Genomic DNA, 26252 nt, shown 5'->3' on the forward strand with positions numbered 1-26252 from the left:
ATTTGCCTCCACATCTTGAACGTTGAACGCAAGGAACAGCAGTGGCGGCTGGTGACATTCGAAAGTGGTGTGGGAAAACTTCCAGTTGGAGTGCACCGTGGCGAGAGAGCGCAGCGAGCGAGCCCGGACATCTTAAGGTGGGTCTGGGGGGTTCTCCCATGACAAAATGTTGAAAAAAGAGTGGGTAAATGGTGCATTTTCAATCAAATTTGAGCACCAAGAAGGTTACTAAAACAATTGTGAAAGTGCAGTTATTACATTAATAAAGGGATGTCATATAAGAACATGTGAATAGAAATGTTTCTGAAGCTAGGCCCTGCCAGTGGCATGCACCTCTGAGCAATATACACACTTTGTGCCAGAAGGGCTGCAGAGTCACTCTGCACTTCAAAGAGTGTTAGTGTTTAGAGTTGGAACGCAACCTGAAGGTAATTCAGAACTGGTTTTGATGAAGGCGCACATTTGCTTTGTGTGACTGTCCTTTAATTGTTCCAATTGCCTCTGACGGTCAGAGGAGGCAATTAGAACAATTGAAGGACAGCCTCACAAAGCAAATGGGCGCCTTCATTAAAAGCAGTTAGTTCTGATAGTTATCGGCCGTGGCTGGAAAATCATAAGAAGCAGAAATAAAAGTGTGTGGGCTTATACTTGCAATGCACAAGTCAAATAAACAGGCAAGTCTTTATGTAAAGGTAAACTGAAGTTAAAGAAAGATGCAACTAGGTTATCCTGCACTGTAACTTTAGAAACACATTTTTAAAGACATCTTGCAGCAAAAACGTAAAAATATGATAAAATCTCTCCAGAATTTAAAAAGTCTATTTCAGTAACATACAGAACCATTTCACCTAAGTACATCACCCATCAGGGCCTTTAGATTTTTCTTTTAGTGTGGTAGTTTCATACATGATTTTAATTCACAAAATCAGTAGTGAACTAAAAAATAACTTAGTTAAGTACACTCTTTGGGCTGGGTTCCCATTATACACAAAGATATTAAACAGGAGTAAGTTTTCACACTGCACACCCTGAAGTAATGAATTCGAAAACCCTTCTATATGTGATCATAAAGATAAAGGAGGCAAAGTGAAAATAAATAAATGTGTACGATCACACAACCTGGTAAAGTGGGGAAGCTGGGATTCAATCGAGGTTTTCTGGTTTTGCATTGTGCAAATCAACAGATATATATGCTTCGCTTCTAGCATACCCACCTTCTAGCACTGCCCCCCTTCCCCCAAACACCCTCCTCTCGACCCCCACCCTACTGGCATCAATGAAGCACTCAGGCACATCAGAAAACATTTCGGCCCGAGGAAAATGTTTGAGTACCCATGATTTTTTTAGGTAGCAGTGCTTCAAATTCAAATATGCAAGTGCTGCACTTATGCTCACAGTAAGTGCTATTCAGATGCAGAGGGTACTCCTGCTAGAAATACTGAAGATACTCAGAGTACTTCCAGATATTCGGGGAAACAAAGGCTCTACCTACCCATTTAAAGCACAAAGAAGGATAATATTGACATGGAAGTCTCAACTTCCCAATAGACATGAACAGCTCAAACCTGCACCAACAGACGAAGTGTCCAGGATCTGGATGCATGGAGGACTAGGAACAATTTTCAGTATACATAAGAGGAAACAAATTGCATGGTTACCACCCAGCAAGCGGCCTGGTCCACTCAAGGGAAGGAAGAGAGCTGTTAATCACGTATGCAATCTACTATTTCCGATATTACATTATATAAATGAAAGAGGGGAACCTTAAACAAATGGATACTTCATGGGAAATGATTCACAATCGACTTTGTAAAGCTTCAAACTAAAAGGGCAGAGCCTTCCCGTGTCATGTGGTCTGCCGTTACCATGTTCTTGCATACTGTAACTCTGACCGTAGCTGCACTAAGCAGCATTACAAGTTACTGAATACAATTTGCTGTTGACCAAAAAATAGACTGGCAGGTGAACACAGGTTTAAAAAAATATATTTTTGTCTTTGCTTGAAGCTACTGCGACCTCAACAGTTAGAGGGCAGACAATTATTTTTAGGTCCTAATACTCCTATCAGAGCGCTCACTAGGTCAACCGGCTCCTTTAAACGGGGAATTGCTGAAATCCTTACTGCCCAGCACTCCGAAATCCCACCCCTGGGGATTGAGTCCAGGACATTGTGAACCACTTCCCACCCCATTGGCTTTCTAAAATAACCCTTGTAGGCACGGCTGTAGCTCTCTCGCAATAACCCAACCGGTTGTGCTACATCCAGCTCCCAAACTAGCCAAGCGCTCTGGTGGCTTTCAAGGTGCTAACACATCAGAGTCCTCTGTTATAGAACTCCTCAACGTTGAATCCCAAGAGCCACCGATTTGAGATCTCCAACAAAACTTGCAACACAAACCGGTTATATTTAAAACATAGTTTGCGCTCAGTTTATTTGGTCTTTTAGCACTTGATTGGTCTCAACATTTTTGAGGCGCTTGGGAATTTTTTTTTAATATGCATCCTTTTAACTGCAAATACGAAATGTAGCCATGTATGCACTGCCCTTAAACGTGGTGTTCGTGTAGTGGGGAAAAAGACCAACAGAAAAGCACTTAGACTGATTAATTAAGGTCGCATGAACAGAGTGAGCTACTGTACAAGCCGACCACCAGAGTACTAAAGAGATGGTCAGACACTTGAGTTAATGTAAACTTACCTGACCGGGTCCGCGCCTCCTCTGCTCCTGGGCCGGGTCCCGCACTACTTCTGCTGCTCCTGAACAGGAACAGGAATGCTCCCTCCCCTCTAGTAAGCCAATCACAACGCTGCTGATTTTGAAGAGACTGTTGCAGACCGTTTGCAGAAAAATTATGTGTTTATGTTTCATGCAACATCCATAAAACAAGTTTCTATGTGATCAAAAAAGGTCCTCACATATGAGAAATGTGAGGAAGTCACTGAATTTATTTCACAATAATTATTTGCAGTAATATTAGAGACCTGCTGCAACCCTGAATATTAGATGTAAATACATATAAAATTTGGACGAGAGCGAATGTGTACTGTCGGTGACTTGGCCAGAGAGGGTACTAAAGAGCTGAAATTGTTTCGGAAATTCTAACCAAATCCAAACAGGGGCCCCGAAAATACGTTTGGCCCAGGTCACTCAAAATTCATAAGATGTTGTTGCCTAATTAGTGTTAGTTTTGCCAGCAAAAAGGTATATTGTCTACCAAGTACAAGAAAATGTAGTTTATAAACTTTAAAACGACAATCAATATTTTGCAGGACATACATACATTTACAATATCTTTGGAGGACATACACCAACTGCTATGTTAGTTTCATTATATTGGAAGCTTATGCCCTCTGTGTTTAGACACGTGTTTTCTTTTTTTTAAACTGCATTCTTTTAATTTAATGTGCATACAGGCCCCTCTACTTCCTTATATCTCGGAACAACTATACTTGCCGCCTAGGATATATGCTGCCAGCTGTCCTTGGTTGCGATCACGTATGCTTCTTTGCTTTGTCATGGAGTGTCGATTAAGTGAATTTTCAGACAGGGGCTTGTTCTGTTGCTTCCGTTTCACCTTACACTTCTGCTCTACCCAGAGTCGCAACTAAAGTCAAATTTTGGGGGGGGGGGGGGCTAAGAAAAAATTTCGGGGGGGGGGGGCTGACTCTTTAGGCAATCAGCAGAGTCGAGCTGCATGGGCTCTTGGAAGGGGTAAAACAACAACAAAGCCCCATTAACATGCACAAGGTCTTTTAAAAACCTGTGAAGTGCTCGGGTGCGGCTGTGAGCGGGCCCAGGAAGTGTCTCATCCCGGGCTGCTACTCATGACAGAGGGGGGTGGGGGGGGTGGGGGGGGCCTAAAGCCCTTTGAGGCCAATGGGTGTTGCGTGCCTGGCTCTACCTCCTGGAAGCTGGTTGCTTGTTGACATGCAGTCTGCACAGATCACTTCTATAGCAGCCATCATATGTGAACGGAAAACCTTTTTACAGCTCGTCCCAGAGTAGGGTGGGGTCATGGAGGCGTGTTCCCACCCTACCCTGTGACGAGGTAGGAAATAGGTGGGCTGCAGACCTGCACAGCCTCGCTGACTGACAAACAGCCTCGGAAACCCAGGGCTTATGCTTAACTCCATGGCTGCTATGCGTTTTCCCCTCCTGTGCTGGGAATTGCTATTCTTTATTGTTTTATGACGAGCTGGGCTCGTCATCAGTGTTTGAGGAGGCTACACCATGACGAGCCCAGCTCGTCATGAGTGTGGAAGGGGTTAAAGCGCCCAGGCTGTTTTCAATCAGCGTGGCTGCACTGCGTCATCGGAGGCAGTGCCTTACAGTGTTGTAGGCTGCCGGAGACCAGGGCTGAGATCAGGTAAGCCCTGTAAATCCTGCGACGGCGGGCACATGCACACATGCGCTCTGGCACATGTCCTCAATAAAAATGCCTGTATGTGCCTGACCCTCACGCAGAGCGAGGGTCACACCCTTTTAAGTTATAGTAAACTAAACATTTTCAACTCGAAAAATATTGATACAGAAATAGAAGCAGGGTCGGAGCCCTGTCGCCCTAATTAAGAAACCGCCCCTGAGGAATAGTAAGCAGCTCTTTGTCCTTAGATTTCAAATTCCTGACAGGAAGATATTGTTACACTTTTGGTGTAGGTATCTTGGTCCTTTTCCCACTAGAGCTCTGTGGGCGAGTCAGCAGACCTTAAATATAATTCTGTTTCTGACAGGTAGCCAATGTAATGCTCATAAAAGTGGGAATGATGCAGATCTAGAAGACAGATTATAAATAAGATTTGCAGCTGTGTTCTGCATGGCCTGTAATTTAGACAGTAGTGTTTCATTGGCAGATGCAAGAAGAGCATTGCTATAGTCAAGGCTGCTGACAACAAGAGCCTGTACCAGGGTTTTCCTAGCCGCAAGCGGAAGAAAAGGCAAGGCTTTCCTGAGGAGCCATGACATGAGAAAGCAGTTACCTGTAATTGATAGGACCTACTCCTTCATTGTAAGGGCTTCATCCAGTTTAATACTGAGATGTTTTACAACGTGACAGGGAGTGGGAGCACTCCCTAGCTCAGGTGGCCACCAATCTGAAGTCCATATTTGTTGGGCTTTTCCAAAAAGCATAATCTCAGTCTTTTCAGCATTAAGCTGAAGGTAGTTCTCGGACATCCACTATGCCACCACTTTCATCCCATTTGAGAAATACTCCTTCACTTTATACACCTTGTTGTCAAAGGAGATGAGCAACTGAGTGGTATCGGCATAGGGCAAGAATTCAAAGCCAAATGATCTGATGAGTGTGGCATATGTTATGTATTACCATGTGTTATATTTATGGATTGTCTCTTAATATGGCCGGGATGCCCGTCACCCCCTCCCAACAAAATCCCCAAGGATGGGAAGACGGACGCAGTTCTGAACTTTTGGAAGGCGGGAGGGAGTCACCCTCCCGGCCGTATTTATTAAAATATGAAACAAAATTAAAACATTAAATAAAAGTTTCATAATCATGTACAATTTTCATTTATTACATTTCGATGAAGACATGTTATTTGGCTAACCTTAACAAATCTCTAATACAAAGGTATCCTAGCCGAGTCTAACATCCTGCAAATGCATACTTTCTAAATTAAAATTGTACATCCTAGCATTAAGGGCCAACGGCAAGGTCTTAACCGGTGTCAGATCCCTACTACCAAAAACTCTCGCCCTCACGGTGTGAGTGGCGGCCGCGCAGAGGACTGTACCCTCATTGCCAACTGTAATTTCCCTTGTCTTGTTGGGGGCTCCTCTTTCCGATCGATGCCATCTTAAAGGTCGTCCGAGCACTTGTGTGAGGTATCTGTAAGAAGGACAGCGTGGACTCCCACCCCACCCCCACACTCTCTATCACATCTGCCGTCGCGGATATCCGGGCCCCAGGAAATTCGTAGGAGGGGCATATAGCCGCCTCCTCCCCTGGGAGGGGCCTATGGCCGTCTCCCCTTAGGCGACCCATCCTTAGTGGGTGCCGCCTCCCAGTGGGAGGGGCCAATGGCCACCTCCCCCCGGGGGCTCCCATCCATAGTGGCTGGCGGCCCCCCTCTAGGGACCTTGAAATTACTGCTCACCGATCATGACCTTACCGCCCGACCAAAAAATAAATACAACATTTGTTCACCTACTAAGGAAGAAAATATCAGCCTTCCTAATTGTATCAAACTGTTTACTTCCTAAAAGAAAAAACAGACAGACAAAAGTCACATCGTCAATCTAGACATTCATTCTCCTGCTATACGGAGGGAAATAAGATGTTATCAGAGCAAAACTTTATTGCAAAACCAACACTGCCATAAGGGGCTGGTGAGTGGGTCAAAAATGGCTCCTTGTTCCGTCGAGGGCTCACGAGCAATGAGTGGGTGCAGCCTTCCAAGCACAGGAACAAGAGGACGCTTCTTCGGATTCCCGCTCTCTTTATTCTTCTTCGGGAGGGCGTGTACCCACTCCAGGTACGCCTACCGGGCGTGGCCATCGGTGTAGGTGTCTAGGACAACCCCTCTTGGGCGGGAAAAGGCGCGCCCCGGCTACGCCGCTTCGGGCATACCAGCCGAGACACGCCTCCCGCCCAAAATGGTTTCCCGGGAGGATCGGGGCACCCGACCATACGTTCGGGGGGACCGAGTGGTCGCCCCTTTCCATTCTTCATGTGACATAGTCAGTGTTCCACCTCATGATGTCACAGCACGAGTGGAATGTATTCTTTTGGTGCTGGAGAGCTGTTAGAGGTTGGATGTGGCTGTGTCTCCCTGTTACTGAAGAGGGTTTAATCATTGGAATACACCTAGTAATACAACTACTGAGTACTGGATTTATTCATTACAATGGTGAAGATGGCTTAAACCCTGAGAACCCACAAAATTCTTTCCAACAATCTTATGGGTGAAATATTTACCTTATTCTACATCCATTAAGCGAAGCCTGGAGACAATTTTCAAAGAAGGGATTTGAAGTTGGATAATTGGGACACTCGCAGATTAAGAGACTTTATTCTGCGTTAAATTTTACCAAGTTGCAAGATTTGGAGGATGAACTTTCTGGCAGTATATTCGTGAGCATGTTTGTTGACTAGAAGGCTCCAACAGACATTCTTTTGACATTTATGAGAGTTTTACTATGTTTGTTTGACTTAATACTCATTTCAAATTCCTTTGGAGCTAAAGAAACGCTTCTTGCATCTTTCAACTGCAAACAGCGTTCGCAACATTCCGAGCCCAGCATCTTCCAACTTGCATTCTCTGTCCTAAGGATTCCAACAGCAGCATCGCATTCTTCACTAATGCCCCCTGGAGAATTCAGCGTCCAGCATCACTCCGACTCCAACAGCAGCATTGCATCTGCACTGACGTTCTTGGAGAATTCAGCATCCAACGTCACTACGCTAGGTCTGCTGGTGTGACCTTACGTGCCTTCATTTTGTTTGTTTCCCTCTGCATAGCAATGCGCAATCTGCAACACAGGATCAACTTACCCGGTTGCAGTTATTTCAAGATTTGGAAACGTGTTTATTCTTTCGGTGATACGCACACCGCGTATCAATCAAGGTAAAACTTTCAAATTCAAATTATTAAACAGCGCAAGTAATCTCTTCGGTGACACGAACACCGTGTGTCAATTAGACATTATTACTTCGGTGATACGCACACCGCCTATCAATTGAGCACCAATTATTCTGTTATACGCACACTGCGTGTCAATTAGACATTAATACATCAGTGATACCCACACCACATATCAATTAATTCTCCAGTTTTAGTTGATTTCCAAAAGAATTATTTAGCAATTCCTTACTCTATATATTACAACCTAAAGGGTTATAGTGGAATATGTGTCATAAACATCCTTAGTGTGTATTAACCTCATTGGCAACGATTTCCATTGCATTTTTCGCAAATTTCTTTCCACTCTATTTAACCTTTTGACTCTGCAATCTTTAGAATCACGATTGCGACAGCTACTATGAACTTACCTTCTCCACAACCCTTCATGATAAAGGATTGTGAGGTCTCAAGTCAAAGATGGGAAGAATAGTGAGACTATTTAATTAATTATTTAGACACATTTGAGAGTAAACAATTTTCTGCTGAAAGAAAAAAGAAGATCGTACTCCATTGTTTAGGGCCTGGTGGTTTAAGAGTGTATAATCGCATAGAAAAGAGAGCGTTACCAGGGAGTGAAGTCAATGTGTTTACACAAGCAATTGCAGATTTAAATGCTTATTTTGCACCTATAGTTTGCAAAGCTGTCCATATGCATAACTTTTACCAGAGTAAACAAGAAAGCCACGAAAAAGTTGAAGATTACATTGCTTCCCTTAGGAGGTTAGCCTTGTCTTGCAAGTTTGGCATCATAGAAGAAGAACTTATCCGAGATCAGTTAGTCACGCAGTGTAATAATGAGAGTTTGCAAGACAACTTATGGATTAATGGAGATGCCTCCTTACGTGAGATTAGTGTTATTATTAGTAAAGCAGAGCTCACATTTAGATGAGCTAAAACTGTTGTAAATAAGGATAAGTGCGACAACAGCGAGAATACAGTTAAAATCATCAAAAACAACACTTCTAGACCCATTGAAAAATTTTAAAAATACGACAAATCAAGTGGGAAAGAAAAACCTATAGTAAAACAAAACGTGTCATCTTCTAGTAAAGGGAAGTGTTACCGCTGTGGAAGCATTTTCCACTTAGCCAATGACAAGAGATGTCCAGCCTTAGGACAAAAGTGCGCTTATTGTAAGATGTCTGATCATTTTGTACGCATGTGTCATAAGTCCAAATCAGTAAAATGTATTGTTGATGAATGTGAGCAAGAAGAGCATAATGAGAGTTTTTCAGACAATGATGACAACATTATATGTTGTATTCATGAGAATGATGAAAATGCTACGAGTAACTAACGTTGTAAAAAACCTGTTTGTGATGTTAAAGCACGGGGTGTTCGAGTTTCGTTGATGGGAGACTCAGGATCCCCCCACACGATTGTTAACAGAAATGCATGGAGTAACCTGTTTTGCCAAGAAATTGATACTGAGTTAGAAAGTCCGGATATTTACCCTGTAAGTTTTACAGGTGAACCTATTGATTTGCTGGAATTTTGAAAATTGCTTTATGAATTTAAAGGTAGACAGGCTGAGTGCAAATTGTATGTCGCAGTCTCTGGGACTAGTGTCCTCGGATGGTGGGATCAAGGGGAATTAGGGATACTGTTAGACCCTGTGTTAAGTGGCAGATAGATGATGAAGACCTAATGAACAGGTTGGTTTTGAAGTTCCCCAATGTTTTTTACATGCGGGATTGGCATGCTCAAGGGTTTCTCACATGAAATAATTTTAAAGAGGAATGCTGTCCCTTCCATCCACAAAGTAAGGAATATTCCCCTCGGAAAAAAAGATGAGGTTGTTATGAAAATTCAAAAGCTAGTGGATAAGGGCATTATTGAAAGTGTAGAGTCATCACATTGGATTGCCCCCCTGGTCGTAGCGCGGAAAGCCAACGTCCGGGTCCGCCTATGTGTGGATTTAAGGGAGCTAAACAAAAACATTTTCATTGATGTTTTTCCACTCCCTAAAATCTCTGAACTACTCTCTGCAACCAAGGACATGGTTTGTTTTTCGAATATAGATTTAACTTCCGCTTACCATCATGTTTCTCTCCATAAGAATAGCAAACATCTCACTGCTTTCATTACTCCCATTGGCATGTTTCAGTTCAATCGTGTTCCATTTGAGCTAGCCTCAGCTGCAGCGATGTTCCAGAGGATTATGCACCTAATGTTTAAAAATGTAAAAAAACGTTTTATTTTTTCAAGACGATCTTCAAGTAATGGGAAAAAAAAAAAGAGTGGAACATGATGGAGTTTTGTTCGATGTCATGCGTGTGTTAAACGATAATGGTTTGACAGCGGAGAAATCCAAATGTAAAATTGCTAAAAATAGTGTCACCTATTTGGGTCATGAATCAGTGCTCAAGGAAGGGAAACAACCTTTACATCGCAACATTTACAACGCACTACCTTTACAACGCAAGATCCATTACATCGCATGCCATTACAACGCAGTCATTACAACACATACCATTACAACGCATACCATCACAATGCATGTCATTACAACGCATACCATAACAACGCATACCATCACAACGCATAGTACCCTTATACTATCCAAAACTTACCCTACTGTTGCACCCCCTGGAGTTAGAATAATAATTTTTACCCCTACACTATCCAACACTTACCCTACTGTTGCACCACCTGGAGTTAGAATAGTAATTTTTACCCCTATACTATCCAATACTTACCATACATGCAATGTAATGGTATGCGTTGAAATGGTATGCGTTTTAAAGGTTGTATGCGTTGTAATGGAATGCGTTGTAATGGTAGTTTTTCAAAAATTCGTTGTAATGGCATGCATTGTAATGAAATGCGTTGTAAAGCATTTTGCGTTGTAAAAAATGCGTTGTAAAGGCATGCGTTGTAAAAGTATGTGTTGTAACGTCATACATCCCTCAAGGAATCGGTCCTAAAACAGACTTGGTAGATGCCATCTAGAACGCTCCCCCGCCACATAATAAATATGAAGTCAAATCCTTTTTAGGATTGGCAGAATTCTATTCAAAATGTGTTTACATCTTTGCTAGCAAAATGTTTTGCATCAGGCTGTTACTAAAAAAGGGTTCTACATTCAACTTGTCTTCTGATTGTCAAATGTGTATGGACAACATAAAGAATGATATTTGTTTTGCCCCTGCTCTTCAGGGTTTCGATCCAAAGCTTAAAAGCTTCATAACCACGGATACCAGTGGGAAAGGTTTAACCCACTTACAGAACAATGGTACTGAATGTGTTATTGCATGTGCTTCTAGATCTCTTACACCTACTGAAGAGAAATATTCAGTGATTGAAAGAGAGGCCTTAAGATGTGTGTGGGGCCTGAAGCACTTTAGGCAATGTATATGGGGCACAAGAGTAAGCTTAAGGAAATACCATAAACCACTTGCTAAAGTACTAACATCCCATGGTTTAAATAATGTTTCACCTAGGATGTCTCGATTTTCTACAGTTACTTGACTTTGTATACGACATAGTTTACTTACCAGGAATTAAAAACAGAATTGCTGATTTTCTAAGCAGATATCCTCTACCCATCCATGAAGATTTAACGTGTGAGTGGGATGACTGGCTAGTAGCCGGTATCTTTAACAATGAGTTGTCAAGCATCAAACACGAAGAATGGATTGACGGTACAGCCAAAGATGAGGCTTTACTTACTATAAAAACTACATTTAATCAAAAAATGGCCTGATAAGTCAACCCTTTCTAACGAACAACTACCTTTTTGGGAGTAAGAAATTCACTTTCCCTTGAAGATGGAGTTCTAATTAGGGGAGGGAAATTAATTCCGCCACATGTTCTTAGAGAGAGTTTCATCAAATTGTGTCATGAAGGCCACATGGGCATCATCAAAACTAAATGTAGAATCAAACAGTCATCCTGGTGGCCAGGTGTTGACAGGGACATAGAAAAAGTGGTATGAGATTGTGTAGAATGTATTAATTCTGACAAAAGCTTAGTGACATTCAGACCCACATTACATCCCATTGTAGTTCCCAACATGCCTTGGGAAAGAATAGGTGTTGATGTTTTTGTCCCAGTCAGCACTTGGGATGGAATGCCCAAATACATTTTTGTTGCAATAGATCATCTTTCTAAATGGCCTGAATATAGAATTGTGACTAAAGCTGATTCCGAAAATTTATTAAAATTTTTGTGTGATGTCTTTGCTAAGGAAGGCCTTCCAAATGACCTTATATCCGATAATGGAGGAATATTTACTAGTGAACAATTCAAGAAGTTTATTAAAGAGGAAGCATCACCCATAGAACTACCTCTGTTTATCATCCCGAAGGAAATGGAAGCATTGAGCGCTTCAACAGAGTGATTAAAAATATCATTGAGTTAGCTGTGAGCAATGATTATGATTGGGAGGATGAGTTAAGAAAGATGGTGAATGCTTACAGAATTACTAAGTGCGTTTCTACAAACACTCTCCGTATGAGCTCATGAGGGGTAGATCTGCCCGTACCAAAGACAACATTGGTTGGTTAAAGTGTCCTGAAATCATTTCATGGTCTGTAAGTAATGTAAAACATTCTTTGGAGACGAAGCAAAATTATTTGAGGGAAAAACTCTCCAATTCTAAGTCCAATAGTAAAATTATGTTACAAGTTGGTGATACAGTAAAAGTGAAGAAGGGGAGACTTGTTCGTAAAGGAGAAAGCAAATATTCCTCCCCTCTCAAATTCAAATTCAAATAAACTTTATTCGGATAAGGGAACTTATCCATAAAAGTGCAGACAAGTCAAACAATTACAGAATAAAAAGCCATTATATCCTTATTTAAAAAGACAACAAAATCCTAAGATTGGTACAAATAAAACGAAATAAAATGGACACTGTATTAATACGTTTGAAGAAAGAAAACTATCCTTCAAAGCACAAAAAAGAAAAGATACTAAACACAATATAAGTTCTGGAACTTATTGCAAAATAGAGTAATCAATACTTTAAATATAGCAGTTAATCATAGTCTTTTTCGGAATTTGATGCATGATTTTAAAAAGCAAAGTATAGGGGCAATTGAGAACTCAGTGTCCAAACATTGTAGGGCTTGAAGCGCCGGGCGGCATTGGCGTAAACCCATATATTTTACTAATGGTAAAATCCAATTTCTCCGTGGGTGGTCATAGAGGCTGCAAAAGAACATTACATGGAGAAGCGATTGCTCTGATTGCCGATCACAAGGACAAGAGGAGAGGTTTGCGGACAAATCATTGGTCTTGGGGAAAGTCAGAAAGCGGTGGAAAGTACTGAAACGAAACCGGGTCAGCAAAAATTTGTCATTAGTTGTTAGCAGTAAATACAGCTGAATCCCCCAAGAGGTTTGTACTGCTAGGAGATGAACGTTTGTCGGCTTTGAAGTCTCTCTTGCCATTCTAAGCTCACGCAGATGGGATAAACATACATTTTTCAGGGTGGCTCGCGATATACTCATGATAGTTTCAGGGTGGGTAAAATAGGATTCTAAATTTAAATCAATAAAGAAATTTGAGACATAATCCAACCATGTAATGCTCTTCCATCTTTCTAGGGCGAGGCAGTCGGTAATCAGAGAACGAGTAAGCTTACATTCATCTGTATGCCATATACGCTGCCATAATAGGATCGGTTGGATGGCAATGATGTCAGATATATAGTCCATACCAAGTTCCAGCTGGCAGCCGTAGATTGGAGAGCTTTTGGGGACCGCTAGATGATACCTTAGAAAACAGTTTTCCACCTTTTGTATGCATGCAGTGGCGGAAAAACCCCATATTCCTGCTCCATATAGAGCTACTGAAGAGCGTTTAGCATGGTAAATCTGGAGCAGTTCGCGTGCCGGACGTTGGCCTAGATTCCGGGCGAACATTTGCAGGGCCATTTCTGTTCTGAGGAATGACATTGTCCTGGTTTGAATTGCTGGACGCCAGTTTTGTTTATTATCAATCAGAATTCCCAGGTAGGGGTATGTTTTTGTGCAGTCTAACTTGGTGTTATTATATATATACCCTTTGTGTGGCTAGTGGCTTTCCCAACGTGCATAATAAAGGTTTTCTTATTGTTAACCTTTAGATCCAAGCTTTCCATGAATAGGCAGTATCTATTGACCTGCAATTGTAGTTGGCAGGGAGTCCGCGCCATTATGACCGCGTCATCTGCATAAAGCAGAGCTGGAATAGGACGACGGCCAATCATGGGGAGATCCTGACTGCCCTCTAGCATTGCCACCTCCAGGCCATTAGTGTACAGATTAAAAAGGAAGGGAGCCAGCACGCAACCCTGTCTGACTTCCTTCACCGCATCAAAATACCTGGTCAACGCCCCCCCGTACCGTATCGAACTTTGGCTGATGCCCCTGAATAAAGGTCTTGCATGAAGCGGATGAAAGGGGTGTCTACACCTATTTTAATGAGAATATTCCACAACTTGCAATGAGACACAGAGTCGAACGCTGCCGACAGGTCGACGTATGCCAAATGGAGTTTACCCCTCTTTGCCCCCACATATTTACCTACTAATAGGGACACATTTAATGCTTGTTCTACCGCCCCCATTCCCTCACGAAATCCGTACAGTAGATCAGAGAGTATTTGATTTTCAGCTGCCCAACTATGAAGTTTTTGGAGGACTAACCGCCCTGCAACCTTACCAGTTGCATCTAATAAAGAAATGGGTCGATAACAAGCTGGGTCATTTCGATCCCCTTTCTTTAAAATTGGGAGGAGGATTGAGGATTTCCATGAGGTAATTGGGCCTGTTTCTTTAACTGCATCAAAGACTCTAGTGAGGATAGGGGACCACAAATCCAAATTATGTCTGTATATATCGAGAGGAACCCCATCAGGGCCAGGGGCTTTCCCGCATTTCGATAACTTTAATGCAGTAACTACCTCCTCGTGGGAGAAACTGAGGTTGCCACCGTCTCGAGGTACCTGTATAGGTACAACTGGTCCCCCAAAAAAGGCTGAGAAGTGGGGGACCCACGCGCACTCATCCACTGCCACCTCGATTCTTGGGTTCGTATTTGAATTTGTTAAGAAGGGAGTTTTAACTGTACGCCAAAAAGTGGCTGAGTCCCTTACAAGACAACTTTTGTGAAGTGTCTCCCATAGGGTTTTTTTAATCTCTAGCTTACAGTGCTTTAAAGACTGGGTATACTCCCTTCTGAGTCGGACAATTTCTGATTTGTTTCTAATGCTGCAACAGAGTGCTTTCTTCAGAAACGAATAGGCTCTCCTGGTGTAAGCATCCCCTCTCAAAGTTATTAAAATTTTATGCAACTCTGCTCTTTTGAGTGACCGGAAAGTCTGGAATGCAAATAGAATTGCATTATATAAAGGCCATATAACAAATACAGTCACTTGTGATGATAACAAGCACAATTATGATTGGGTCGATGATGTTGTGGTTGAGCCGTGTGCATCTAGCGAAACCATAGTCCTATCCACTCAGACACCTAGCACAAGTAAAGATGCTGAACGCCGAAGTTGTTCTCATCAAATTATTCAAAAATGTGTTGAAGGAGGGGTGTCTCGTGCTAGATGCATATGTATGAAACCCAAAAAGCTTGATGACTACATCACTTATATTCACAACTAGTGTACTGTGTTTATCTGTTTTTTTCCAGAATTTATGATTTGTTTTTAGTGCTACTTACCAAAGTGTTATTGTTCTATTGTTATTGATATCCTATTTGTTTTACTGTTATTTTATTTTTATTGGAAGTAAGGGAGAAGTGTTATGTATTACCATGTGTTATCTCTATGCATTGTCTCTCAACTCTTCATGTGGCATAGTCAGTGTTCCACCTCATGATGTCACAGCTCAAGTGGAATGTATTCTTTTGGTGCTGGAGAGCTGTTAGAGGTTGGATGTGGCTGTGTCTCCCTGTTACTGAAGAGGGTTTAAGCATTGGAATAAACCTAGACATACAACTACTGAGTAATGTATTTATTCATTACAGCATACAGGTCCATATTTAAATCGTCATACACAACAAGAGACCTGTTCACACGGTGAGTCGGTATCTCGGATCCCTTCCCATCCGTTGTAATTTCTCAACAAAATCTATTGGACCAGCGGTTAACCATGTTCTGTCTGTACTGGTGGGATCTGGGTCACCATTTTTAATGTAAAAAATACCTGTTGCGTGTTAAAAAATACAGACTCACCGTGTGAACAGGTCTACCCCTGTAGCTCCTTTTTGTATATGGCCATATATAAATCGAATGAGGTGGGACTCAAGCAAGAACTCTGGGGTACCCCTTCACCAGTCGTCATAGTGTGCGACATAAAGTCACCAAATGAGATCACCTGACATCTGTTGGTCAAGAAATTTTGGAACCATTTCACTGCAATCCCATATATCCCTATCTCATTTAGCCTAAGCAACAGCTTATCACGTAACAGAGTCTTGAAAGCTGCAGATAGGTTGAAGAGCACAAGCTTAGAGGGGATGTTAACATCGGAGGAACACCTTATGGAGTCTGTCACAGCAACCAAGGCAGTTTCTTTGCTGTGCTCTGACCTAATCCCAGATTGAGAAGGGTCCAAGATACTATTTTCCTCCAAGTAATCTTATAGCTGTTTGTTGATGAGACTTTCCACAATCTTACCTAGAAATAGGAGTAAAGAAATCGGCCGATAATTAGAGCGGATTGAGAAATCTAAATTGGGCTTTTTTTATACGCATGATCTGTGCTGATTTCCAGGCCATAGCGAATTTCCTTGTTTCTATAGACGATTTTGTTGGTGGTGTACCCTTTAAAATGATCGAGGACATGCAGATTTTGAAGAGGCGGCCTCTAGCTAAAATGGTATCACTTGTTCAGCTTAGGCCTCACTATTGTGTCAGCTTCCACCAGAAACTGTGGGATAATACACCCCACCTTACAGTGGAGGCATACTATTTGCCACTTTAACATTATATGTATATATTGCTCAATCACAAGAGGACCATATGATTGTGATTGTGCAGAGATTGGAATTCCTAATAAAGCAGAGTCTACCACACCTATTATTGGATGCTATAAACTCATGCCCTCAATTTCCCCATGATCAGTTTCTGTAGGCCAATCCAGCCAAAATTTTCGGGAAGAAAAATGGACAGTATTTATGGCGACATACCATATTCTATGCAATCCACACCATATTCCACATATCATGCCCTATTTTTGATTTTAAACTGAATGTGGTAAACATCTCAACCTGTGTCTTTGGTTATCACCAGGGCTGGTAAATTTCTCATGGCCCTATGCCCCTCTTGTGATGAGGCCTTTACATTTTTTGTCTCTGTGTCTATGAGGACTACATGAGATGCCATGTGCTCTGCGACACTTATTAATAAAAGTAATTAAGCATCATAATATTGTTGCTCAGCCGTGGCCAGTAGTGGGAGTACCTGCCGGGCGTTGACGTGGGGAGGGGGAGGGGCAGGGTGGGAGGTAGTAATCTATGGATTACGGAGGTTTACAGGTAAGTAAACATATAAATAAATAAAATGAATTTCGCTGCACGCACTGCATCGCATTTGGGGATGAAGTGCTGGAAGCAGTGTTTATACTTTAGGAATTTAGTGGCTGCATTCATGGCATGGAAGGGAGGGAGGGCTGTTTTTGAGTCATGGTTAGAGACAGGATGTGTGCAGTGGTGTTTAGGGTGTTACACCCCATAATACATGTATTTACTGTTAAATAGTTGGGAACAAACAGTGCTTACTTTGTTACTTTGAGACAGTGGTTTCCTATGCTTGGCACCGCACTTAAGTGTCAACACCAGTGCTTGTGACAGCCTGCCATAAGGTAGCGCTGTCTTGCTAATATGGTGATGATGGCAACAACAGTTAATTATTAATTGATTATACATAACAAATGACTATTACCTGCTGCCCAAGCCATTCTTATAGATGTGGGGGTGGAAGACCCTGAACTGTCACACTTGTAGTAATGTGATGGTTAGTATCTGTGTTGTTACTATCATTGGCAGCATGGCATTGGCATTGTGTGGTGCATGCTGCTGTGGCCTCCTGATGGGAGCCCTGGCACTTAATTTTACAAATTAAGCACTGTACAGGTGCTTTCGATCCGGCATGGTGAGGCGTCTGTCGGATTTCACTAGGAATTTTTACATACACACAGACAAAAACGCACACACGCTCTCCCCTTGCTCTGTATTGAAAGTCTTCAAAATTGTTGGTAAGTTTACAAAATTCTGTGTTTTCCCTCACTTGGTAGCCGTACCAATCTGCATTCCTCTCTCTTTCCACTGCCCCTTAAACCCTCTCATGCGCCCTGCCCCCGTCTAATGCCATTTTACATTACATGGCAGCGTGATTGTTAGAAAACGTGAAGCTCTGGGTTAGGAAAGTAGAGGGCAGAGGGGTGGAATGAGAGAGTACATGGTGATTGTGTGAGACGAGGAGAGAACAGTGTGAGAAGAAATTAACAGACCGGAAGTGCATGAAAGAAGGAGATATGTGTGTGAGGGTGATGCTATGTTATATTGGACTTAATAGAGTGATAAATCAATATTACAGATGTAGTTGAAATCTTTCTGGCAGGTTGTGTAGCTATAATTAGTGCAAATGCACTGTGGCCAAGTAGTGCGAGGGGCCCCCTGCTCCTCAGATGTGGCTGTCTTTTACTAGTCTAATCCAGGGCGAGTTGGGCCCAATTTCCCAGCCTGCACCAGGGTCCATGGCACCCTTGCTATCCCACTGGCTCGACCCTGTGATAGTGATACAGACTCCGCATTGCCACCCTATGTTTACTGAACCACTTTTAATGAGGTCTCGCTGCTCTTTCCCGTAGATGTCAGAATAAGAGGTGACTTTATTTTCTTGGTGCCCTTTCAGAGTTTATAAAACAGAGTGATAGAAAGTCTCAACACATCTCATCTAATTGAAAGCGTGCATGTGCTTTGGGTGAAGCCTGCTGTTTATGCTACCTCTAAATCTCGCCCGCAATGACCATATATTTCCAGATTTTATAGCAAAACTCCCTTCACTTTGTTAACAGGATTGATTTTTCTGATGAGCCCGATGGAGTCTGCAGCACACGACCTCGCCGAGGTCTCAAATGTGATGACATAAAGCCGTAATCAACTTTATTCTCTGAAAGGCTGTTTTGCAGCTGTTGATGTACAGCCTGTTGTAAAAACCGTACCATCAAAATTAAAAAGTCTGCAGAAAAGTGAAAAGTATGAAGAGAATTTCTTAAGTACTAGGGACTTTAACGTTGCTCAACTTCTTACATTTCAGAGTGCGCCTGCAATGTCTCCTGGTCCATGTTTCACCAAAGGTGGAAGCCGGAAGTGGACTGTAGTGAGTGCCAGCCTCAGAATAGTTATTGCGCGTTAAATAAAAGGCTGATGCACACAAGAGTAATTCGCACTACATCGTGTAAGGAGATTATTATTATTTTTTATTAATAAGAATTTTTAATAAGAGTTTTGGCTTCTCTGTAGTTTCCCCAGGACGCTAAAAGGGACACCAAAGGCTTCCGCATTTGTTGGTACAAGTCCGTGATCGTTGCAAGTGCCTTACACTTACTCGTATTATTCAGAACGAGTATTCAATGTTGACATGGAGCTTACTTTGGGTTTTTCTGTATCAAACGAGTTGTCCTATGATTTTGAATGACCGCAGAGTTTTCTGCACAGCTACACCTACAATTTGTTGAAATTGGTATTACCCGCCATAACAATAATTCTTTTATTTGCTCTATACGGTGAAAACGTTATTTTTGCACGTGTGACCTGCCGGTTAAAGATAGGTGGTACTATTGCACTTTTAATGGATGGAGAGTGGAACATCCTATGTGAAAAATGTCAAATTTCCTCCATAAAATGTAGGCGTCAGTTTAAAACATTTCACCTATCAAGTTCAACGTTTTGGGGCTCCTCTGTAAGTTTTTTAACTTTTAAAAAGTTGAAATTAATTGATAACGAATGGCAAATATCTTGCATAAGTTTGAAACTTTTAATTTACGTTAGTGGCTACTCCAGCCTTTTTTCAAAACTTGCAAAACAATACAATTTTGAAACAGAGATACAAATATAAGAATCCAATAAGAATGCTAAAACATCCGAATACTGCATTAACACGGTGTTAAAATGTCTCATCTGGCAAACCTTATAAAATATAGAATAAAGGAGTCTCTTTCTAAACAAAGCTAGCAAAAAATCTTCATTGCAGAGACCCAACACATAACTGAGTACAGCCACTCTTACTGACAAACTGTGATTTGCATTATGAACATATTCCTGAAAAGTTAACCTAAAATAGAATTGCTCAATAATTCGTGTACAGGCCTGAAATCAAAAACGGGATGGCTGATAGTCAGTCTTATATTCATGCTCTGACGACTTCAAGCAAAAGTTTGTCTTGTTGAACATGCTTTATGCAGAACGTATGCATTTTAACCTAATACATTGCCAAAGAGAGGGCTACCCATGAAGCACTGGGATCCGTATAATTTCTATGCCTTCTCTTTGAAGAAATAGAGGATACACCTGTGTACAGTGAACAGAAAAAATAAAGAGTGGAGAAGACCTATTTTGGCTTTCATACTGCATTAGAAAGACTCATTGTTGTCCACTTGGCCTGTAGGTGTCATATGGACTAGACTCAGGCTTCAAAGGTCTTGTGTCCAAACAAATTTTCAACATTCACTTCTTCCTACACTGATCAAACATGCCAGCATTTGACAGTCCACCGCAGCCATTAGCGGGCTATATGAGTGGAGGGAGACGTGACTGGAGATCCTTACTTCCTGTTTGCCTAATCCGCCACCATTTTGAGTAAGGTGACGGTCTAGGCTGCAGGAAAACTTGGAACCAGCCCAGTGAAAAGGCGCATATGGTGCGCAAGCGCAGCGGGCGCGCCAGCTCCTGTTCGACGTAGTCGCCAGACGCCAGATATGCTGCCCCTATCACTAAAATTGGGCTGACCTACATAAGGAACGATCTACTAGCTATTAGGAAGGGGCGAAGCAGCTGCAGACAGTCTTGTGGGGACACTATTGAAGGCCCTTTTTGCTGCATACAGTGCGGCTTCAGCGCTGCCCCTGCGCTGATACCACGCGGCTGCCTCCCACGGTCCAAGAAGGGTATTAGCATTATTAATCTAAATTGCCGAACAATAGCTAAACATCACGCTGACATCTATGACCTATTAGAGGACACCTCCCCTGACGTCCTCTTTCTTACCGAAACATGGCTCTCAGATGATATGACGGCAGAGCAAGGCCTGGCTCTCCCTGTAGGTTATAACATCCACACTCTCAACAGGGCGGCTAGAGGCGGGGGCTTCGCAATTATTTTCAAATCTGGTTACCCATGCACTTTCGTTAGACAGGCTGTTTCCGGATGCGAATGCGCCCACTTTAAGGTCACATTTAGCACTAACTGTACTATGTCAGGTCTTCTTGTCTACCAGCCCCCTGGGCCATCCACAGACATTAGGGTAACCCTCGCAGAGGCGGTCAGCGTGCTGGCGGTTAACGCCTCCAACTTTATAGTCACTAGGGATTTGAAAAATTATCTAGACAAGCACGACGATGCTGATGTGGCTAATTTTGTAGCTGCCCTGGCGGCCTGTCACCTAGTTCAACAAGTTACAGGCCCAACGCACATGCCCGGCCACTTGTTGGACCCAGTTTTTACAAACATACCTTCTTTGACAGTTTCTGCTCCCATCCCCTTGGGATGGTCTGATCACTATATGGTCCCCATGTCACTCCAAGATATTAATCCTCCACAGAGCGAAGATCAGACGTCCTCCCTCAAACGCCCTTGGTACAGGCTCAACTGGGAATTATTCCACACCCGCCTGTCCACTGCGCGCCCAATCTGCCTAAAGACCCGAATTAGGCATACAGGGCTTTCTCAGACTGGATCAGCCAGCCACTAGATAGCCTTATCCCTGTGAAATAGTCATATAACCGTAAATCCAGAACGAAACCATGGTATAAAGACGATCTAGCCGTATTGCGCAAGGGCTGCAAAAGGCTAGAGTGCATATGGAGAAGGAACTTCAACCCCGCCACGAAGGACATCTATCGGGCAGCGGTTAAAGAATACCATAAGGCCTTTCAAGTGGCGCGAGCCACATTCTATGCCAACCAAATCCGCGACTGTGACATCCCAGCAAAGAGCTTATTTTCGAAACTCTCCAGCCTGAAATCACAGCCAGCTACTATGGGGCCGACTATTAAGTCCAATGAGCAGTGTGAGGACCTTGCCACCTTCTTTGTTAGTAAGGTGGACAACATTTATAGATCCTTTCCGACTGCAGCCATCAGCCCACAAGCTGTACGGTGCTGTCAAAACATTAATACCTTGGAGGCATTCCCCCCAATCCCTGAAGACCAGCTGCAGGTTTTATGCAGGAAAATTAAGTCAGACTTCCCTGCTGACCCTCTCAAACCTGACCAGTTTAGGAAAGCACTCCCTGCGGTTATATCCTCCCTGGAGCAGGTAATAAACATATCACTTAACACAGCAATCGCGCCCAGGGCTTGAAACAGGCCAAAGTACTGCCTATACTCCAAAAGACCACTTTGGATCATGCCAAACCAGAAAACTATCGACCCATTTCTTTACCTCCTTGGGAGGCCAAGATCACAGAGGCTTATGTCAACTCCCTCCTATCAGACTTTCTGACCAGGAACAACACGCTAGACCCCTCCCAGAATGACTTTCGACCAGGTCAGAGCACGGAGTCTGCCCTCCTGGCTGTGACGGAACACCTCTGGTCAGCACTCGACGCTGGGCAAACATCGACACTGATTCTGCTAGACCAGTGCCACGTTTCACACTGTGTCTCACGCCATTCTGTTACAATGTCTGGGGAGGCGGAAATTGCTGTTTCTACCTTGACGTGGCTTTCCTCGTTCCTCAGTGAAAGGTTGTTTGTGGTCACAGTCCCTCCCTTTGCCTCTGTCCTCACCCCATCAAACAAGGGGTCCTACAAGGTTCCTCCCTCAACCCCCTATTATTTAACCTATATGTCCAACCTTTGGCTGCGGTGGCTTGGAACAGGGTACTGGCCATGGTCTCCTACGCTGATGATACTCAGCTGGGGGTGGCAATCTCGAATAACACAGAGAGGGACGTCCTGAAATTTCTCAGCGACTTGGCGGCCATCGCAGAGTGGATGGCCACCTACTGCTTCCAGCTGAATGCAATCAAGTCAGAGGTATTGATGGTAGTAGATACCATGCTCTATGGGGTGAACTTTGGTGGGCGGAAAGCCTTGGTAGTGTCCCCCCCAAAGCAGGCCGTAAAAAACCTTGGGGTATGGCAATTTGTGTCTAAGCAACCTTAGATGCTGACTTTAAAATAAATGTGTTTTCGTGGAACTTTGCAAATTGTAGCAATGTATAGCTTGCTGCTATGGATATCAGGATTTCTCCTTCGATGTGTGGTTTCTTTCCTAATTCGTTTGATAACGTTTTACATAGAAATGTGGACACCTCTTCCAGTTGTGTGCTGTTAAGTGTAAAGGTCAACTTCTTTCCTCATCTTGGAAGCCAAAAAATTATGTTTTTGATTTGTTTGTGTTCATAAAAATATTTATCTAATCTTACATTTTTACCAAGGAGAGTCAACTCCAGAGATACAACATGTTTGTATTTCCTCAGATATATCTCTGTGCTTATGGTGTGGATTAAATGCAGTTGAGGTCTTTATTTTGTAAAACCCATTCCAAAATATGTCTGTTTAATTATGGTCTATTTACAGCCCATGATACCTTTACAATAATTCATCTAAAAGCATTTATTGGTCTTAGCATGTTTTAATACACATGTGATTCGTGCCTAAATGTAATGAACTACAACTGCACAAAAAGTTTATTATCCTGCAAGAAATGGCTCCTTTCTGCTAATAAATAGAAAAATAAATCAGATGAGTTGAAAAGCTAGTTCTCATTTTCAATCTTTAAATAGCAGTTGCAATTTTGATTGTTCAGTAATAATTTGTCACAGATTAGCAGCAACATCATTTTATTATTACTGATGACTAGTGATGCCAGATATAGACTGTAATGAGTGAATTAGAGACAGGTTTTTATAAAGTGTTTGCAGGCTTCTATGTAATAATATATATATATATATATATATATATATATATATATATATATATATATATATATATATATATATATATATATATATATATATATATATATATATGAGCAGAACCTTCTTCAAGCAAAGAAGAGCAGAGACCCTCGGGGAAACTTCAGGAGGCTTTTATTGTGTACATGAATGGCGGATGCATTTCTGGCTGATGTCTTGCCGTCTTCAGCGCCAACAAGCCCCCACAGGTGAGTATGCGCTCTGGCCAATGTTTCGCCTCTCTTAAAACTTGTGGTTTCAAGTCCGCCCCGCCCCCGGTGCTTCAATGTCATACACCTGTGTAGCAGCCCTTGTGCTGCGGCAAAACTACACGTCCCAGAATCCCTCGTAGAGAGACTCTGGCTGTTGTTACTGGGGGGTCGGATTGTTGTTTACACCCCACCGGGCGTCCATGCAGAGGAATGGCCAAAGTGCGCCCTGGGACATGCCAACCTCGTGCTGATGCGTTGACTGGCTCCAGTGTCCACAACAGAATCTCCCTCGTCTCCCCGTACCGCCTCCTCCTTTGAGCCAAGGGTTGACTGTGACAGGGGCTGCAGAGCTGTGTCCGCCGCCCAACGCGGGGTCCGAGTGACCTCGCTCCTGCCGGACTGCTTCCCCCTTTGTCGCGGTGGCGGGCTCAGGAACATCCAAATACCTTTGGGAGCGAAGAACTTAGCAGTTCGTGCCTGTGCGTTCCGAGCCCAAGATGGTGAGGCGGGGTTTCTGCAAGCGCGCCACAGACAGACGCGTAGATACGTGAGCAGAACCTTCTTCAAGCAAAGAAGAGCAGAGACCCTCGGGGAAACTTCAGGAGGCTTTTATTGTGTACATGAATGGCGGATGCATTTCTGGCTGATGTCTTGCCGTCTTCAGCGCCAACAAGCCCCCACAGGTGAGTATGCGCTCTGGCCAATGTTCTGCCTCTCTTAAAACTTGTGGTTTCAAGTCCGCCCCGCCCCCGGTGCTTCAATGTCATACACCTGTGTAGCAGCCCTTGTGCTGCGGCAAAACTACACGTCCCAGAATCCCTCGTAGAGAGACTCTGGCTGTTGTTACTGGGGGGTCGGATTGTTGTTTACACCCCACCGGGCGTCCATGCAGAGGAATGGCCAAAGTGCGCCCTGGGACACACCAACCTCGTGCTGATGCGTTGACTGGCTCCAGTGTCCACAACAGAATCTCCCTCGTCTCCCCGTACCGCCTCCTCCTTTGAGCCAAGGGTTGACTGTGACAGGGGCTGCAGAGCTGTGTCCGCCGCCCAACGCGGGGTCCGAGTGACCTCGCTCCTGCCGGACTGCTTCCCCCTTGTCTCGGTGGCGGGCTCAGGAACATCCAAATACCTTTGGGAGCGAAGAACTTAGCAGTTCGTGCCTGTGCGTTCCGAGCCCAAGATGGTGAGGCGGGGTTTCTGCAAGCGCGCCACAGACAGACGCGTAGATACGTGAGCAGAACCTTCTTCAAGCAAAGAAGAGCAGAGACCCTCGGGGAAACTTCAGGAGGCTTTTATTGTGTACATGAATGGCGGATGCATTTCTGGCTGATGTCTTGCCGTCTTCAGCGCCAACAAGCCCCCACAGGTGAGTATGCGCTCTGGCCAATGTTCCGCCTCTCTTAAAACTTGTGGTTTCAAGTCCGCCCCGCCCCCGGTGCTTCAATGTCATACACCTGTGTAGCAGCCCTTGTGCTGCGGCAAAACTACACGTCCCAGAATCCCTCGTAGAGAGACTCTGGCTGTTGTTACTGGGGGGTCGGATTGTTGTTTACACCCCACCGGGCGTCCATGCAGAGGAATGGCCAAAGTGCGCCCTGGGACACACCAACCTCGTGCTGATGCGTTGACTGGCTCCAGTGTCCACAACAGAATCTCCCTCGTCTCCCCGTACCGCCTCCTCCTTTGAGCCAAGGGTTGACTGTGACAGGGGCTGCAGAGCTGTGTCCGCCGCCCAACGCGGGGTCCGAGTGACCTCGCTCCTGCCGGACTGCTTCCCCCTTGTCTCGGTGGCGGGCTCAGGAACATCCAAATACCTTTGGGAGCGAAGAACTTAGCAGTTCGTGCCTGTGCGTTCCGAGCCCAAGATGGTGAGGCGGGGTTTCTGCAAGCGCGTCACAGACAGACGCGTAGATACGTGAGCAGAACCTTCTTCAAGCAAAGAAGAGCAGAGACCCTCGGGGAAACTTCAGGAGGCTTTTATTGTGCACATGAATGGCGGATGCATTTCTGGCTGATGTCTTGCCGTCTTCAGCGCCAACAAGCCCCCACAGGTGAGTATGCGCTCTGGCCAATGTTCCGCCTCTCTTAAAACTTGTGGTTTCAAGTCCGCCCCGCCCCCGGTGCTTCAATGTCATACACCTGTGTAGCAGCCCTTGTGCTGCGGCAAAATTACACGTCCCAGAATCCCTCGTAGAGAGACTCTGGCTGTTGTTACTGGGGGGTCGGATTGTTGTTTACACCCCACCGGGCGTCCATGCAGAGGAATGGCCAAAGTGCGC

At 43.7% G+C, this 26252-nt stretch overlaps 1 protein-coding gene across 1 annotated transcript in view; it reads left to right on the top strand.

Moving 5' to 3' along the window:
- EPHA10 (EPH receptor A10) overlaps positions 1-26252 on the top strand; it is a 1551477-nt gene that overhangs the window by 360135 nt on the left and 1165090 nt on the right. The window lies entirely within an intron of this gene.

Source organism: Lissotriton vulgaris, chromosome 2_1 (assembly GCF_964263255.1).
Source record: "Lissotriton vulgaris chromosome 2_1, aLisVul1.2, whole genome shotgun sequence".
Classification (NCBI taxonomy): Eukaryota; Metazoa; Chordata; class Amphibia; order Caudata; family Salamandridae; genus Lissotriton; species Lissotriton vulgaris.